General features: G+C 35.3%; 1 pseudogene across 1 annotated transcript in view; it reads left to right on the top strand.

The window, feature by feature from the left end:
* LOC306884286 (zinc finger matrin-type protein 4-like) overlaps positions 1-20,464 on the top strand; it is a 66,294-nt pseudogene that overhangs the window by 27,638 nt on the left and 18,192 nt on the right. The window contains exon 3 of the transcript in view: positions 8,991-9,083. The product of the transcript in view is annotated as a zinc finger matrin-type protein 4-like (transcript). The remainder of the gene's footprint in view (positions 1-8,990; positions 9,084-20,464) is intronic.

The raw sequence follows: 20,464 nt of genomic DNA, 5'->3' as shown, positions 1-20,464 counted from the left end.
CTGAGGCCCATTTCGGGGGTGGCCTTTTATTGTGGCCAGCCTAAGGCACACCTGTGCAATAATCATGCTGTCTAATCAGAATCTTGATATGCCACATCTGTGAGGTGGATGGATTATCTCGGCAAAGGAGACGTGCTCACTAGCACACATTTATAGAGATTTGTGAACAATATTTGAGAGAAATACGCCTTTTGTGTACATAGAAAAAGTCTTAGATCTTTGAGTTCAGCTCTTGAAAAATGAGGGCAAAGGAATCTATTAATAACAGTCTTCATTACAATAGGCAAAATGCACAGAAAGCTATTAGTATTTATTTTAAATTTCATTATAACTATTGACCACAAGGTAGCACTGTCTTAAATTGTTTTGATTACTTTCAGGTCATGGTCTCGATGGTACATACAAAGTTTTGTAATGGTACACCAATGCATTCGTAAAATATAGCATTTTATATCATAATACTCTATTGTAGTCATTGGCAATTTCATTTTGTTCCATTATAGCGCCACCGAGTGGAACAATCCCACCAATTATTTTACATGTCGTTAGAGTGTGCCCATTCACACTCTAACATGTCAAATTTGTGTCAAATTTGGTGAAAATATATCATTTTGTTTTGGAGTTATAGACATTTTCACATACAAGAGGAGAAAAAATTACTGACTGTCGACTTTGTTTGCATTTTTGTCACTTACTATCAACATTTTGGCAATTGGGAATTAGCATATAGCCGGGAAGCTATGTTTTCAAATTTTCCTATGGTGGTTTCGTGTCGATCAGAGTAACGGTTTCTAAGATATTGGCAAATATTTTTTAAGCTCTAAAATCCAACATTGCACAAGCCATAAGCCAAAATCTGGCAAGTTTGATATCTTTGGACTCCGCAAGGATTCAGGAGTCTAAGAAGGTAACTCCTGTGAGAATAAGTCATCCCCACCCAAAGTTATAAGCATGTGAATATTTGATTTTACCACTAGGTGGCACTGCCTCAAAACTTTTCAGGCTCCTTCAGGGCATCGTGCTGATGACCCATACGATACGTCAATGCGTTCGTAAAATAAAGCATTTTACTACAAAATTCAAAATGGCCAACGCTCAAAATGGCTGAAAATTATGGTTCGACTCGGCATGATGCACCAAATTTAAAGAGACAAGTTTTGTTATTTTTGGCCAAACCATTGTGAAGTTATAAGCAAAAATATGCATTTTTTGTATCTCCTGATCACTAGGTGGCACTGTGCTGAAACACAGCAGGTGGCCTCAGGTCATGCTTGTTATAACACACACCAAGTTTGGTCTCAATACACCGAACCGTTGCGGAGATATAGTCTCCGATCCATTTTTGTGTGCTTTTCGTAGAATTCGTTCATACGTTATTTGAGAATAGTTTGACTAATCGACTTGAATTCCATAACTTTTTGCCAGCATGGTATGGATATGATTTGATCCAATTTTGGTGAAAATCGGACAAACCGTCTAGGAAAAAGTAGGATTTGTGAACAATTGAAAATAGCGAAAAAACTAAACCTTACTTTTTTTTTCTTTTTGAACCTGAGCCAAGGATTCAGAGGAAAAAAATATTTTTATTTTCTGCCTTATGGTTCAAAAGTTATTAGCATAAACATGACTGAAACTTTGGTGGTGGCGCTAGAGAGTTTGAGATAGAGATTCCAAATTTACTGTGATTAGTATTGACACTATCCTCTATGAGTGTGCCAAAGTACACAACTTTCCCACAAGCGGTTCAATGGTCTGCCATAGACGCAATGGCGGAAGAAGAAGAATAATAAGAATCCTAACGGTTTCAATGGGTGCCTAAGCACCTGCGGTGCTTGGCCCCTAACAATACTTTTTATCATATTAATATATGAGAAATGACACATGGAAATATTTTGAAGGTACTGTTTCATTGAATTGAATTATTAATTGAAATGGACAACTTGAAAATCTGTAGAGATGAAATAAATGTCATCATAAATTTCTAAATTAAAAAAAAAAAAATTACATTTAAATAAAATCATAATACAATTTCTTATTTACTAAAAAGAGCCAATTCATGAGACTCATTAATTTAGGAATCAATTCAGCAGTGTGAAACTATTGTTAACTTACTGGACAATCACAGTTGTTAATTATTTTTATTTTATTTTTTAAATAATGTTAATAATAAAGAATAAAATCTGATATATCATCCCTCTACACTATACACCTCAGATGACAAATAATGCAACAAATTTGTCCCAAGTATCCAAACCACTGTGTCCTCAAGGAAACTCCAAGCTGATGAACTCGTCACTGTGACCAGTTCATTCAGGCCTGAATCAACCGGCCATTTCCCTGGAGAGGCAAAGAGAAGGAAAGGGAGAGAATGAGAGAAAAACAGAGACAGATAGAGATGTTCTGTGTGATAACATGAGTCTGCCGCACCACAGTACGCATTACAGTCGTTCCCCTGGGACTGAACAAACTCTCTCCACCTGTCAGAGCAACTTTAATGGACTTTCAGATATCTCGGGGCCTTTTCCTCATTCAATTTCTCATGCTGCATGCAAGTGTGTGTGTGCATTGCTGATAATCTGATGGATGGCTAACGTACATATACTAAAATCTTGGGTTTAATGTCTCATCTCAGTCCTGAGAGAAACCTCGTTACCTGTCAGCTGCCCTTCACTGTCTGGATTAGACACTTCTGTCTTCTCCATATCACTCTGTATTGTTTGTCCTGTCCATTTCTCCATTCTGCTTTACTTGTTTATTTCAGCATTCTCCTGGTTTCCAATTAAAAAATAAAAAAATTAATTAAATAAAAAACGTTGTGCCTTGGGCGTCTCGAGTTCGAGTCCCAGCTTGTGGACCTTTCCCGTCCCCGCCCACCTCTCTCTCTCCCACTTCACTTCCTGTGAACTAACGGTCAAGTCTAAATAAAGGCAAAAACACCAAAAAATTTATCTTAAAAATAATGAAAAAAACATGGCATTATTGGTGTGCCATATGACCAAAATCTTATATCAACAAGAAGATAGAAGTTTCATTGACGATACAGAAGATATTCAGATGTTCATAATGATACTCAAATAAAAAAAATCAAGACATGTTTTTGTCAAGGCACGCTGCTTTTCACTTAATTATATCGATAAAAAATACTGAATAATTTACTCCCCAATATAACAATACATAAGAAGCAGAATATATGCATATTTTTTCAATAAACTATTTTTGTTAACTTAAAGGGATAGTTCACCCAAAAATGAAAATTATTTCATTAATTACTCACCCTCATCTTGTCCCAAACCCGTAAGACCTTCGTTCATCTTCAGAACACAAATTAAGATATTTTTGATGCATTCCGAAAGCTCTCTTACCCTCCCATAGACAGAAAGGATCCGTACACGATCAAGGCTCAGAAATGTAGCTCGGTAAAGTAATCCATGTGACATCAGTGGTTCAATTGTAATGTTAAGAAGCTACGAGAATACTTTTTGTGCGCAAAGAAAACAAAAATAAAGACTTTATTCAACAATTTGTCTCCTCCGCATCACCCTATAGTGCCATTTTTTACTGACACCTTAAAATAAAGTGTAACCAAAAAGATATTTATACATCTAACATTACTTAGGAAGAATATATGCTGTTTAAACACAAAATTTAAACACAAGGTACACACTATTCAGGTGATATTTTAATCATTTGCTTTGGCTTCGGTAAATGACAGGATATAAGAAAAATGAGATGTAATATGAGGCTTATTTATTTTCTCACACAGTATTCATTTTTATATGAAATTATAGTTGACATTATATTGCAAGGGGATCATAATTTTAGCTCCTTGTCATCAACAAGTTTGCCGTTATGAATGGTACAGCACAATCTCAGCCACATTCAGACATTTTCAATAACTGTATCATTTGCTCAGTCTCCTCGTAAACCATCAAATCTTTCCCAGACCAAATGTTGCCCCTCTCTCTCCCTCAGTATCTGGTCTTTAGTTCATTCTGAGTGTATCAGTGGCCACTTTTATTCTCTCTCAGTACTGAGCTCTTCACTTTTTACAGACCAGTGTAATCCAGCCTGACTGCTTCAGAGACAACAGAGACTCTCTCTCTCTCTCTCTCTCTCTCTCTCTCTCTCTCTCTCTCTCTCTCTCTCTCTCTCTCTCTCAACTCACCCTGAGCCCAGCTGTGCCCTCACTCTCCTCCAAGTCTATCAGAGTCTTTAACTCTCTCATACTGTGGGAGTATATTTGGGATATCTGTGGAAAGGGCTGCTTCGTGTTATTTATATATGAGAGTGATATAAAATATAGAGCTTTAATATTTCAGCCATGGTGCTTTGAAGGGGATACATTTCGAGACTATATTTTGGAGAGGGATTTAGCATTCTGACCGACTGTCAGCACACTAAAACCTACCTGGGAAGATTCATCTTAAAATGCATTCCCTTCACTGTTAAATATCATTACTTCTGAGATAAATTCAACAACAAATTTCAAACAATCATAGATGACATAGGAGGATATTTTGGTTTTCATGGGGATTTATTGCTTTTTAAATCACATTAATGTGTATCATCCAAAGCTTATTAACATTCTGCAGATGCCAATGCTTTTAATAACCGATGGTTCATTGCAGTTCGTTTAATGAAAGATTTTCTAAATTATTAAATCATGTTTTAGATTAAATTAAACTAGTACACATTCCTTAAAGATTGAAGGACAGTTTTTACATTTCTTAGAAGTATAATAATAAATCAAACTGAAAATAACAAACTTACTTCTTGGTTGGTTTAATAAAGCAAGGAAAAGCAGGGTTTCATTAGGGCTGACTAGTCATTCATTGAGTATTCAATTTTGTTATCTAGTTTTGAACATCCCTAGTAGAAAAAATATTTAATTACATATTGCATTATGTTTTGTTTTAATTTTCAGTGTAGACCACCTAGAAATAGTCTAAAACCAGCCTTAGGCTTGCCAGTGTTGTTGTAAATGTGAACTAAAACTACTAAACTACTCAAACTAAAGCTGAAACTTAAAAACAAATATACATATTAAAAGAAAAACTGTGACAACTAATTGTAATAAAATAAGTTGAAGTATTAAAATTTAAATTGAATTCTGAATTGGTTCTCGTGAGGGGGTCTGGCTCTACGTCAGCGTTTTCATCCAAGCCTTTTTCTGAACAAGCAGAACTCACCTGCAATCTGTTCTGAGTCTAAACTTATATTAATCACTTCTTTAATACCCACAGATGCTCATATTCCATTTTTTAATATCAAACATATTGTATATTACATTACAAATTCAAGCTATTCATCTCAAACCCACAGTGATATCAGAGCATTAACAATCTGTTCAGGTTTGATTGCTTATCTATGCAAATGTGGCTGTGCTCCAAAACTAACTGACTTGCTGTATACTGCCTACATAGACCGCTACCTGAAACAGAACCTTGTGAGGGACTTTATGGACATACTACATACACAGCAACACCACAGAAATAGATCTTCTCACTGACAAAAAAAAAGAGAAAAAAAAGGGAGATTTGCCTTACAACTGATTCCAGTAGAGTTTACCATTATGACATTATGTGTTACTAAACTAAATGTGCAAAACTCAAATGAGCATAAAACAAACATAGGCCATAAATACAGGTTAAAATGGTTAGTTTTAATTAGAGAAGGGTTGCGGTGTCAGACCAAACCTCTAACAACCAATTAGCAAGGTTGAACAGTCCACTGTTTTGGAAATAGTTTTGCTATGAAATTCTTCCAATTAAAAGCAATGCCACACACATTTAGCTCATTTTGAGTGTCCTGAGTGTAGTATTTTTAAGATGGTGTGATGAGTTAAAAATAATTCAACTTTTCAAAATCAACCTACTCTATTTTGTTGTGCAGTGTTATAAAATGGAACAAAACCCGTGCTTTAGTTTACATGTTCTGCTAATACAAACACTTCTGCTTGCAGAAGCACATTTCTATAATTGACTGTGTAAATATGTTCTGTGATTTTATAGAGAAAGAACTGAAATGTCATACTGCAAGCCTTTCATTTTTCTATTACATTTTAAAAGCAATGTTTTGAAATATATCCTCCCTCAGTGAGTTTAGGAAACGGTTCTGCATAAATACTGTGTGAAGTGGAGCGTTTTGTCACAGCCCAACTTGAAAAGGAAGAGCAGCCTTAAGTTTTGTATTAAAAAAAGGATATGGAAAAAAGTATGTCTGCCAACATGGTGCACTTTACATCTCATATCCTTTCATATATAGCTTTCATGCATATAATATGGGATCAGATCAGGGCAGGTAGAAAACAGAGATGCCGGCAGTACAAGTGGGGAAAAAAAAAAACATAGTACTGTCCACGGTTCAGTCTATGGTGACTAAGTCTTGAAGCAGATATGCTAGGGTTTTTTTTTAGAAGGTCACTGGGGCTTTGCTCTTCTGGTCCACCTTGATTATTTGATATGTGCGTGGCTGTAAATGTTTTGAAAGCTAAGTAGTCACATGCATTTTTTAAAGTTCAACCGACTGCCAAAACTATCATCAGATTCCTGTGAAATAATCAAAGTGATTGGGTGAAGTAACAGAAGACAGCATTTAATATTCAATGTAGATGACATAAGAAAGAAAAAAGAAAAAAACACACACACATACATGTTTATACTGTAGTGTATTCTATCTATCTATCTATCTATCTATCTATCTATCTATCTATCTATCTATCTATCTATCTATCTATCTATCTATCTATCTATCTATCTATCTATCTGTCTGCTAAATATTAGTGCTTGTAAAGTAGCAAAAGAGCAGTATACGCTGTTGTGTTGGTTCAGAGTAAATAAAATCCTGCATTCTGTTGTCATGACACTCAACAGATGTCTTATTTTCAGTCGGCTGCACACAAGAATCAGCATGAGAAAATGGGGTTAAATGCAACACTTTTTACTTAAATTGTCCTCTAGGCAAGGCACAATGAGAGGCAACATTAATATTCCTAATTATATTTCAGGATGAAAATACAAGTAAGTGTCCATGACATAAGGCCTTACGATTATAATATAAAATGTAATAAATAAATAAATAATAAAATGTATTACTTTTATCATGTTTATCTCTGAATCATATTCAGATGTGATATAAGATTGACTTTTTGTAAATAGGCTTACATTATATTTATATTTATATGCTCCACAGTGCAACAGAAAGACAGCAACAGGACAGGACACAGATAATAAAAGAATAATATACAAATATCCAAATAGGCAATGTACAAAACAGCAAAAACACAATATATAATATAGACAATTATGTGTGTACAGGTCTGATATGTACAAATTTGAATTGAAAAAAGTGTTCCGCGTTTTATTGTCAAGTGTTCATGAGATGGATTGACTGAGGGAAGAAACTGTTTCTGTGTCTGGTCATTCTGGTGCTCATAGCTCTGTAGCGTCGACCAGACGGTAACAGTTCAAAGAGGGAGTGTGCTGGATGTGAGGGGTCCAGAGTAATTTTGCCAGCCCTTTTGCTCACTCTGGATGAGTACAGTTCTTGGAGAGTGGGGAGGGTTGTACCAATGATTCGCTCAGCAGTCCGGACTACCCTCCGTAGTCTTCTGAGGTCAGATTTGGTAGCTGAGCTGAACCAGACAGTTATTGAGGTGCAGAGGATGGATTCAATGATGGCAGAGTAGAACTGTTTCAGTAAGTCCTGTGGCAGGTTGAACTTCCTCAGCTGGCAAAGGAAGTACAACCTCTGCTGGGCCTTTTTGACAATAGAGTCAATAAGCCCTTTCACACATACAGACTTTTCCGGAAAATTACCGGTAAATTTCCGGAAAGAGTTCATGTGTGAACAGGACCTTTTAAAAAATACCGGTAAAGTCGTTTCGGTAATTTTACGGCAATTTACTGGTATTACTGTGTGAAAGGGGCTATAGTGATTGTCCCGCTTCAGGTCCTGGGAGATGGTGGTGCCCAGGAATCTGAATGACTCCACTGCAGTCACAGTGCTGTTCATGATGGTGAGTGGGGGGAGAGCAGGGGGGTTTCTCCTGAAGTCCACGATCATCTCCACAGTTTTGAGCGTGTTAAGCTCCAGGTTGTTAAGACTGCACCATACAGCCAGCTCCTTGACCTCCTGTCTGTAAGCAGACTCGTCACTGTCCTGAATGAGGCCGATCAGTGTGGTGTCGTCTGCAAACTTCAGGAGCTTGACAGAGGGGTCTTTAGATGTGCAGTCGTTGGTGTAGAGGGAGAAGAGCAGTGGGGAGAGAAAGCAGCGCTGTGGAGCTGAAGTCCACAAACAGGATCCTCACATAAGTCCTTGGTCTGTCCAGATGCTGCAGGATGAAGTGCAGTCCTATATTGACTGCATCATCCACAGACCTGTTTGCTCTGTAGGAAAACTGCAGGGGGTCCAGTGATGTCCTCTAGATAAGCCAAAACCAGTCTTTCAAATGATTTCATGGCCACAGACGTTAGAGCCACAGATCTGTAGTAATTAAGTCCAGTAATTTTGGGTTTCTTTGGGACAGGGATGATGGTGGAGCATTTGAAGTACATATAGTACATGTAAGATGATTGTCAGAACTGCACAGACACTACAAATCAATAACAGCTAGAGGGAACAACCGCAAACGCTCTGCACAAAAAAGTCCCATACAGTATACAAACACAAACTTTCTTTTGAGAACTTTGAGTAATTTCAGCAGGAACCGAAAGTATGCCTCAAAATTATTATATCTATTGATGCTTCCTTTTATAAAAGAAATGTCATGTTTTTTTTTCATAATTGATTGATTTTCCAGTGTAATCCTTTCCATTGCAGATTGGATGGTTGATAATGTGCATTCATTTAAGTATTGCAGAATTTACTGGGTGTCTGTCTTTTCCCTGCATAAAGACATGTTTCATTCATGCCAAATTAAGTGAGAACACTTTGGACTATTATGTGTTAATTTCACTGTCTTTCTGTCTCTTTCTCACACATAACAGAGCAAGAAACACGCCAACAAAGTGCGTCTGTTCTACATGCTCCACCCAGAAGATGGAGGTCCACCATCCAAAAGACTGAGACCAGACAATCCGGTATTGCAATAAAACTTCATTTTAGATTATAGTCTTCCTCTCACTTATGCTTATTATTAAGAATACAGTATATCTGGAAATCTGGATGCACATAACATAATTTCATTAAAATACCAATCCAAGTGGCATCTGCAAATGATCTATTGTTTTATAATGTAAAGCCTAAAAACATGTATTTGTGTGCGTTTTACTTGAAAAGTGATATTATATGCAAAGTGGTTTGATATTTTGTCTAATGCATTGACAAATCATACATTTGAACTACATGCATGTTTAATTCAAGTCCCAAACAGATAGGAAAATCATTAATAAAGTCTCTTCTCAATCATTTCTCCTAGATAGCAATGAGATTATATGGAAATCAAGTTGAGACTTCCGTTATTTCTTTGAAAACAATCTTCAGAAAAATGTCTTAAATTTGTGCTTATATTTGCCAAGATACTAAAGTCAGAGATCTAAAAATGAACTCAAATATATCTCATCAAATTATCTGAATTATACGGAAGTTCTAAGCGGCCATGCATTATTATAATTTTTCTGTCTTGTTTTCTCGTGATCTCGACATAACGAGTTGTTTTGTCATTATCACGACTTAATTTTCTCGTGATCTCGACATAACGAAAGTTGTTTTGTCGTTATCACGACTTAATTTTCTCGTGATCTCGACATAACGAAAGTTGTTTTGTCGTTGTCACGACTTAATTTTCTCGTGATCTCGACATAACGAAAGTTGTTTTGTCGTTGTCACGACTTAATTTTCTCGTGATCTCGACATAACGAAAGTTGTTTTGTCGTTATCACGACTTAATTTTCTCGTGATCTCGACATAACGAAAGTTGTTTTGTCGTTATCACGACTTAATTTTCTCGTGATCTCGACATAACGAAAGTTGTTTTGTCGTTATCACGACTTAATTTTCTCGTGATCTCGACATAACGAAAGTTGTTTTGTCGTTATCACGACTTAATTTTCTCATGATCTCGACATAACGAAATTTGTTTTGTGGTTATCTGGACATAACGAAAGTTGTTGATCTCAACCTAAAAACTGTTTTCTCACGACGTAATTGTAGCTATAGTGAGAAAATCAGGGTCGCTATATTGTCTTTGACGATAAAGTTGCAGACCCGACAGCCTCCTTCTCAAGTGTCGACCACTTATGTGTAAGTCGTCAATCACTGACAGACACAGAGCTAAAATGTCCGAGTATGAATATGCATGCATGACAAGTATTCTATCATGGATCAATGTAGTCGGTCACACACACAACACCTTCAATATTTGGGATGGTACTTATACCATATTTTTATTTTTATTATTTCAGTTTGAGTGAGTCCCTGATCAAAGTAAAAGCGAATACGATCATCCATGATGCTGCGATGATGCTGCTTCTATAGCATTTTCTCATGCCGAATACACAGAGAAAATTAAGTCGTGATAACGACAAAACAACTTTCGTTATGTCGAGATCACGAGAAAAATTAAGTCGTGATAACGACAAAACAACTTTCGTTATGTCGAGATCACGAGAAAATTAAGTCGTGATCACGAGAAAACAAGACAGAAAAATTATAATAATGCATGGCCGCTTAGAACTTCCGTAGAATTATGCTGTCCACATTAACTTTATACTCTTACTATATCACAACTTGTTTTCACAGTCTATAATTGAGAACAACTGATCAATATATATATACAAAAAAAAAACACTAAGCATTTTTTTTCTTTCAGATAATCTTGTTGATTAACCTCAAGAGAGACGTTTGTGTCTTTGGTGAAATGCTAAATGAGGACAGTGAAGATTACAGGCACTGAGCTTTGATTTTTCTGTAGTTTTCACTCCTCAGAGACAGATTGTTAATGTTCCATTTCCCCAAAAGGCAAATGACCGGGACAACAGTCATCTAATGTCTTCATGGACTCTGAATTAAGCCATGATTAACACAAGCTGTTTAGAAAGCAAAACTTGGAGAGGCTATAAACCAGGAGATGAAGAGTTTCAAGGCTTTTTAATCTTTTCTGGCAATTCCGAATATACCATAAAACATCTTAATGATCCCAGGGGGAATTTATGATTTGACATACAGACACATACAAGTGCTTGAGCTCTTGTAAGTGTTTTCTGAAGGGTCTCTGAGGGGTGGAGATGTTAGTTTATCACTCGCATTCATTCAAACCTCCCAGCTACCATTCTGTTTGAATCATAGTCTGTGCTCTTGTACTCATTAGTGGGACTGTTTATGAATTCTTCTTCTTGGTACCAGGCAGTCCTCGGCCATGACTGCGTCTTCACTTTCAAACCCTCTGTTTGAGTGAAGCAAAGCTGACGGGCCGCAAATCAAAACCAAATACAAAATGAAGAAAGTACAAGCTTCTAGCCTAAAGAAGCCAGTGCTGGTCAACCTTTCACTGACTGAAACTCTGTTCACCTTTTCACTGACTGAAAGTCTTGTCACTTCACAACTTTTTTTGTCCACTCCACACATCCACACAAGTCAATTCAGACTCCTCTGTCAAGAATAGATGAATTGAAGCAGATCTTTCTCACATTTGCTCAGCTATCAGTCTGGAATCAGTCAGAGACACCATGTGCCCTGTCAATCCAGTCTCCCACAGGACAGAAAATCACAAGATCTCCTTTCACATTGTTCTTATTCTCTAAGAGAGACATGTACAGAGAAACAGACCTTCATAGACTCAATTGTTTCTTCAAGACAGAAATGATTAAATGGAGATAAAAATTGAAACTCCTGATAAATGGCTCTAATAATCTCATATGCGTCACCTTTAGTTTCAAAATAGATTTTAATGTCTCAAACGGTGTCCAGATTTGCCAAGATACAATAAAAAGTCAGAGATTTCAATATGATATCAAACATGTTTCTGTTTTTACATCATTTAGGGATTTTAAGGGAAAACATCGGAGAGAAAGTCGATAATTACATGAAACATTGAAATTGTCTCTGGCTTCAATTTCTAGGACTGTCCGCACTGTCTTTTTGTAAATGTAGTGCAGACAATATCTTCTTGGTTGCCATAGTAATGAATTAGGTGCCAACGCAATGCCGAGAAACATAGAAGATTGTTGTTCCTGAAAGAGGGCAGATTTTTAAAAAAAAACTCATTCACAGTTCTGTACATATATATTGTGAATGAATTCAGACATCTGTAGACTCTTCTTAACTCTGTGCATGATGTTATAGTGATGTCGCATCACTAATGACCAAAAACCCTGAACTTGCAATTTGATAAGACTGAAATGCATTTTAAAAAACAGATTTTAATCAGATTTGCTAAAATTGTATTTATATGGGCTTTTGCTGTTCAAACTACAAACAACTGAAGAGTTCTAAAACTAACAGTCCAAAAATCAATATCAATAAATAAATGTGGTACTTTAGTATAATTAATATACTATTATAGTTTGTATAGTTTTATTTGTATATCTTTCATTATGGTTTTAGTTAAAGTTTTAGTAATTTTATTTTTTATTAGTCTTATTTTATCTATTTAATTATAATACGTCTGTATACTTTTGTTAGTGCAACTTAAACTAAACAAAAATGAACAGAAATGGTGCAATGGCAACTAGATGAAATAAAATGTCTATTATTTTTTATGTGTTATTTTAGTTAATGTTAATTAAATTAAAGTTACTTTAGTATCATTAATAGTTTAAGTAGTTTGAATATTTGTATATCTTTCATTGCAATTTCAGTTAACGTTTTAGTAATTTTATTGTGTTTTGTATTTTTATTAGTATTTATTTATCTACTTTTTTATTTATTTACTTTTTTTTTTATATGTATGCATACTTTTAAGCTTTGTTTTTAGTTTTTGTTATTTTAGCTCAACTTAAACTAAACAAAAATGAGAAATGTTGCTTCTTTGGCAGCTAGTTTAAACAAAATGTTTACATTTTAATATTTTATTTCAGTTAATGTTTAAGCATGAAGATGATGTTTTTTTATGATTTTAGTTTTTAGTTAAAAATAAACTTTATATCTCCCAGCTGTGACTATGTTTCTCATTATTGTGACTTACAATATCACAAACTGTGACTTTGTATCTTCCAACTTCATCCCCTGGTTTCACAGACAAGGCTTAAGCCTAGTCCTAGACTAAAATGTAAAATGTAAAGCTTTTTCAATTGAAATAATCTTGCACTGACAGATCTAAAAATATATCAGTGCCTTTGTTTTGTCTCAAGATGCACCCCAGTAATGTTTTTTTTCCAAGCATGTTTATAAAAATTACTTAAATGTCCTAATTGAACTATAGCCTAATCCTGGTTTAGTCTAAGCCCTGTCTGTGAAACCGGGCCTAAATCTCTAAAAGTGGCTTTATCTCACAGTGTGACATTATTTCTAATTTTAAACTTTACCTCATAATTATATTTAAAAAAAATTTTACATTGAGGTGAAATCAGGCTTCCATAACATTCCATTCCAGCATGTAAAAGCAGAGCCACCCCTGAGAATAACACTCTCAGTTAAACTCACCTTGTTTTTCCGACTCCTTGACTTCATCAGAGAGGAAGTGAGTTACACTGAGGCTGTGGAAAGCGTGTTTGAGTTTCCCTTTCAAAAATGTCAAGCAGAAGTACACAGACTCGCAGGAGAACAACAAAAGAGGAAAGTAGGTCAGAAAGGTGCTCGAAGATATACAAAAAAAAATCTTTCTTTGCTTTAGTGGCTCTCCATCAGGTAGAATGACAAAGTTAAAAGATGTTAAAGATTTTTTTTTCCCTCCTCCTCTATTCTCCTCCATTTTTCTAAATGTATATTTTGTATGCCACTTTTAACCGGCACAATTAACATGCCACTGTGGCTTTCCTCCTTCAGGCTCTTATTTTTAACTTGTTTTCACACCCTTCCCGACATTACAACAGAGGAATGAGAGAGTGGAGGAGAGAGATAAACAGACTCCTAATTAAATGCTCTTTGTTAACAACAGAACAGGACCAGACACTGCCAGAGCATCACACACACGCTTACACATATTCACAACTTCACACACCGGCACCTTCACTCACACATGCTCACACACTCACTTTGCTTTCATTATCAAACCTAAAATAGGTCATATGTAAATGTACACAGATAAATGTGTAGGTGACAAGTCACTGGCGGGGAAGAAAATGACAAGTTTGAATGAAAAACCGAGGGGAAATATGAAATCGACTTGCATTCATCTTCCTCAATGAATGCTGTAAAAAAAAAAAAAAATTCTCGTTTAATCAAGCAGGAATTCAATTTTATTCAGTGCCTGTTGGTCTTTCTCACCTGTGTTTTTAGGTTTATTTTAGATATTGCTGACTGCTTCAATTTTCACAGTGTTATTTATTGGATTACACTCGGTTTGTCCCTTCTAGAGGTGCGAGGAGAATGTTTGCCCAGGTTCTAGGATCATAATCATCATATAATCCATATGCACAGGCCCTGTGAACCTGAAAACCACTGAGAGGATGCCAGAATTCAACACACATGCCTGAAAAGCAAAGAATCACAGAAAAGAAGGCTTTTAGCAACTAAAATCTCAAATTCAAACAGTTTCAGACCATTGAAGCCCTGATGGGTTCTTAAAAGAGTTTTATCTTGTTTTTATTCTGATTATGGTTTTCAAGGGCATACGCGGTTATATAACTAAAACAATTGAAGAGTTTAGATGCAAAAGCCTAAGTGCCATCTGAAATTTTAATCTAAAATGAGCATTTTTAACAAGCTCCTATGTTTAGGTTCAGTCATTTTACTCTAATGGCAATGTATAGGTCCTTTTCTATGCAATTAAAGTAAAATAACTGAACATAAATGTAGAAGCCTGATAAAAAAAAAATGCCCATTTTAGAAGAAAATTTCAGATGGCACTTAGAGGCTTTTGCATCTGAACTCTTCAATTATATCCTGATTATTTTCAGCATTTTCTCTGAAAAGGATGGTTTTGTTTTACTCAGAGGAACCAAAGAGCTTAGATGCAAAAGCAAAAAATTTTTAATTTATTTACATATATTTATTTATATTTGTTCTCAGTGTCCTGACTTTCTAAGAGTCAACTAATGATAATATTGAGCTGATAATCATTTTCATGTTATGGCCAACAGTTGATACATGACAAATATTAGAATTATTAGAATCTAGTGATTTGTCTACATAAACTAAACTAACATTTATGATGTACAGTATGGAAAACAGATCATTTTAAGATTAGCTAAAGATTGTTTAACAGTGTTATTAAATGATTTTGATAAATTTTTTAATTTTATTTTATTTTATGATTACAGCAAAGATAATCTAAATGTAAAAATAAAGAAACTAAATATCCAATATCGACTGATATTCACTACTATTCAAAAGTTTGGGGTCGGTAATTCATTTTTTTTAAATGTTTTTGACAGAAGTCTCACTAGGGCTGCATTTATTTAATCAAAAATATTGTAATATTCTGAAATATGATCAGAATTGTAACTTTTTCTGTTGTAAAATGTTAATTATTGTAATTAGTCTTAATTGTCATAATCCTTCAGAAATCATTCTAATATGATGATTTGATGCTCAAGACACGGTTTTTAATTATCAATGTTAATATACTTTTTTGTAGAAAATTATACTTTTTTCAGGATTCTTTGATGAATACAATGTAGAAAATAACCTAATTTATTTGATATAAATGAAATGTTTTTTTTTTCTTTACTGTCACCTTTGATCAATTTAATGCATCCTTGCTGAATAGAAGTATTAAAGCTCTAAAAAAAAAAAAAAAACATCATTAACCAACAGTGATGCAAAAAAAAAAAAAAAAAAAACTATAATAATGCTCAATAAGCATTAAGGTACTAACATATTGTGCAAATTGATCAGAAATATATATTCTATACATCACTCAGCCTTTATACAGTGTGTGCAGTGCCTGGGCTTCCAAAAAAACCCTCAATTGTGCTGCATGCACTGCACAGAGATCACATGAACCACTAAACCACATCGTAAAGAATGCACACACACACATATACAGTAATGAGCGCAGCCTGAGCTGTGACAGTGAGCTGCAAATGGCCTGTTTTACATGAGCGGCGCAGCAGTGGGATGGGAAAACACGTCTGTGAGCTCAGAGCGCTACACACTCACCTCTCCTGCACACAGCAGTAAGAACACACACGTTCACTGGCCAGCTCACTGGAATCAGGTCACAGGCACAGCAAAACAGAACTAGGCCAAGAAGTTTGAACTTATTTGCCTGTTTCTTTTCAGCAGGGAGGTGACAGCGAACACTCTGGTCCCCTAACACACACACACATCCACAGCACTGAGATGATCACTCTCGCCCAGACGTGTAAAAGAGAGTCTGCTCCGTGAGAACAGGTTCACATTTCACTCAAATGTGCCAGCATGCGCCACTTCTGGCATAACATGACAGTGCATTCAGCAATGGTACAATTCATGACAACTGTAAGGAAATGTGGTGTGGTGGTCAGGCGGCCTTAAGTCTATATTTTTGCTGAGAAATATAGTATTTTTGATTACAGGTGCAAGCAGCATGTACTAAAAGGGAAGGACATCACTCATATATGGCTAGACTCACCTTGAAATGCTAATGAATGTGAAAGCAAAGCACAGCTAAGCCTGTGTTTGTCATTGCAAGGTCTGATACATCAACTTTAACCACACTAAAACATTAAAAGTATTGTTTCATGGATCTGAGGGGTTTGGGTTTATATAATGATATTGTAGGACAGGACCCAGAGGAGCGCTGTATTGCTCAATGGTTGTTCTTTCAGAGCTCCGAGGACCAGAGCTCTCAGTTGTTTCTTTAAAGTGTATACAGTCTCAGATGTTTCTCCTAAAATCCCTCTGAGAATTAAAAAATAGAAACTAACGAGACATTTGTTGTTATGCAGTCGGTATAGAGCTATACATGGATAGCACTGCTCAGAAGATTTAATCTTGGATAAATTTGATGAGAAGTGTTCCTTTTAAATACTATAAATAATGAAACAAACATATTCATTAAATATTAAGAATGTTTTTACGGTCTAAACATTTATATATAAAAACATTTTCCTGAGAAACAGACTTGTTTTCAAAGAAAACACAAAGTGTTTTTCTTCTTATTCCACTGGCAAATAACTTTTAATTAAATAAATATATCTCTATTTAGTAAGATATGTGCTTAATAATAATAAGAATAATAATAAACTATTTGCCAATGGAATAAGAAAAATAAATTAAATTAAAATCATTTTCAACCATATTCTTTATTATTAATTACTCTACCACTCAGAAGTTTAGGGTCAGTAAGGTTTCTTCTTTTTTTTAAATACATGATTACGTTAATACGTAAATTAATAAGTTTATTTAACATATTCAATTGAAGGTCAAAAGTGACAGTAAATACTTTTTGAACTTTCTATTCATTAAAGAATCCTAAAAAATATATCACATTTTCCATAAAAATATTAAGCAGCACAGCTGTTTTCAGCATTGATGGTAAGAAATGTTTCTTGAGCAGCAAATCAGCTTATTAAAATTATTTCTGAAGGATCATGTGACATTGAAGACTGGAGTAATGATGCTGAAAATTCAACTTTGCCATTACTTTTTTACTGTATTTTGATCAAATAAATGCAGCCTTGGTAAGCACAATATACTTCATTTTTGCTGTGTACTTCTCAAGAGAAAAATCTAAAACATTAGGCAAAAGTCTCCATTTGTCCCCCATTTACGCTTTTGACTTTTTAGGAGAAACTGTTGAGAGGTTAAAGCTGCTGTGGTGGTCAGGCGTCCGCTGCTTCAACATGCTCTCATGGGTGCTGTCCAGGTTTTCAAACTCACTGAACAAGGTGAGGAGGAACTGAGCTGTCAATACCAATAAAGATTTCATCACGGGCACCGAAAGTCAACGAGACGGCTGCCCCGAGGGAGCAAGACAGAGAGAGCTGTCTGGATATTTATTTGACAGAATATCCACAGAGACAGAGCTGAGATGCTGTGAAAGAGAGGGGTACAGAATGAGAAACAGACCATCACACCTTCCAGTGGAAGTGCATCTTAGATTTTCCATGACTACTGTTTTACAGACATTTTGCTGATGAAGCGTCCCTCCCGAGTGTTGCTTTGCACCGTTTTTTAAGTGCAGAAATGTCAGCAGTGATGGTCAGAATGCAGAGATGCAAACCTGGCTTAAGACTGGGGAAAATGTCTGACACAACATGCTTGAGCCAAACTTTTTCTCTACTCTGGAATGAAAATATGGCAGATTTATTTTTAAATGCCTGATTCACATCGAACAGATGCTATTTGCAGTATGAACAACAATAGTTCACCCAAAAATGAAAAAATCTGTCATCATTTACTCACCATTATGCTGTTCCAAACTGGATGATGTTTTTTTTTTTTTTTTTTCTTCTTCTCAGTTTCTTTCATTTTCTTTTATGGGAAGTTTAGCACAGTGCTAAAGGTGCATTCAGTCATTTTCTTCATTATTAAAATGTTTTACACACACAAATGCATAGTAGGTGAATTGAGGTTAATTAGGACATTTCTTCCCAGTCATCTCAATGATAAAACGTGTCCTAATTGCACCCCTGCTTGAACATTTTGATATATTCCTCACACAGAACTATTGGATAGCTTCAGATTAGTTGAAATATAGCACACAAGACCAACTTTATAGCGCTTTTTGATCTTTTTGGAGCTTGACATTATCCATTCCCATTCATATTTATTACATTTTAGAGTATTATTATTAAAACAATGAGGCTGAGTACACTACTGTATAAAAGTCTGTTAGGTAATATATATATATATATATATATATATATATATATCATGTATTCTCCAATGTTACATTTATTTGATCATGAACACAGTAAAAACAATCATATTGTGAAATATTTTTTACAATAACTATTCTATATTTTAATATATTTTAAAATGTATGCTCCAATAATCCAGTCTTCAGTGTCACATGATCCTTCAGAAATCATTCTAATATGCTGATTTGCTGCTCATTTCTTCTTATTATCAATGTTGAACAAAGTTGTGCTGCTTATTTTTTCTAGAAATCATGATACATTTTTCACTATTTTTTAATGAATAGAATATTGAAACAAACAGCATTTAATTGAAATAGAAAGCTTTAATAACATTATAAATGTTGCTACTGTTACTTTTGATCAATTTAGTAAGTCCTCACTAAATAAAAGTATACATTTCTTTAAAAAATAAAATGCTGTCCTCTTAATCTTTTGAACGGTATATTTATATGATTCAACGGTATATGTATATGACTCAATTTTTGGTGTATTTAAGCATAATCCATGAAGCATCAAAGTAACCTGACACAATAAAATATATTTTCTGAAACACTCTTACTAATTGTAAACATCACAGATTGTCTGTTTTAGACTCACCCTCCATGCAGCTTCCCTCATGTTCTCATGGTTTTCACTCCTCATTTCCTCAAGATCTCTCTCACACACACACACACACACACACTTTATCACATTCAGTTTTACGACAGGAATCAGTCAGTCACTTCTTAAGGTTTTTCTGCTCTCTTCACTGAGATTCTGATTCTAATTGCACTCAGCAGCTATTGATTTTTTTCTTGCTGGAACTGAGGCTCTTGAGATTTCTTCAGATATATATATAGAAGCATCAATAAAATATCCTACAATTATGCATTACATACAGACATTGCAATAACAACAACATTTATTATTATTCCTAATATTTATTTATATACAATATTTATTTGTAGCATTAAACAGATCTAATAATTACATTTTAAAGATTTTGCTGTTACTGTATGTAGGTCTAACAGTCCAAAATCTTTCCAAGGTCCCTGTGCAACCTGCTAAAACATCTCTTGGGCTTCGCATACCTCTGTCTGGGATCCACTAATCTAAGGCTGCTCGAAAGGATAATTTTGTGTGTTCATTCCAGTAACTGATTTTGATGTGTTTATAAGAGATGATAAGCTGGATTGTTGCTTTGAAAGGCAGGTCAGTGAACTGGGACAGTTCTTGGCTTCTCTTTTCGCCTGATTTACTTAAAGCTGACCTCTTTCCTGCTGCACTGGATCAGGACCTGACTGAGAGCGGGGGGTTGGGACAATGCCAAGGGCCCCGTCTGTGCTAGAATTGATAGTGGCCCCGTAATCCACAGTCCAGTCTCCAGAGTCGAGAAGGACAGTTCAAGCCACTGGCAGCAGCTCGCAGCACACACAATGTGGCCGTAATCATACGCTTGTCTGTGTGCGTTTTTACTGACATATGAATATTCAAAATATCTTCTGGCGGTTAGATTCTGGAATCTGAAGCACATCTAATCAGCTTTTGATGGCCAGAATGACTGGCTGAATATTTTATTTGTTTGTTTTCCTGCT

This window comes from Barbus barbus (assembly GCF_936440315.1).
Source record: "Barbus barbus genome assembly, chromosome: 18".
NCBI classification, from domain to species: Eukaryota; Metazoa; Chordata; class Actinopteri; order Cypriniformes; family Cyprinidae; genus Barbus; species Barbus barbus.
Note: the sequence above shows the minus strand (reverse complement) of the source record. Positions and strands in the feature narration are given on the sequence as shown.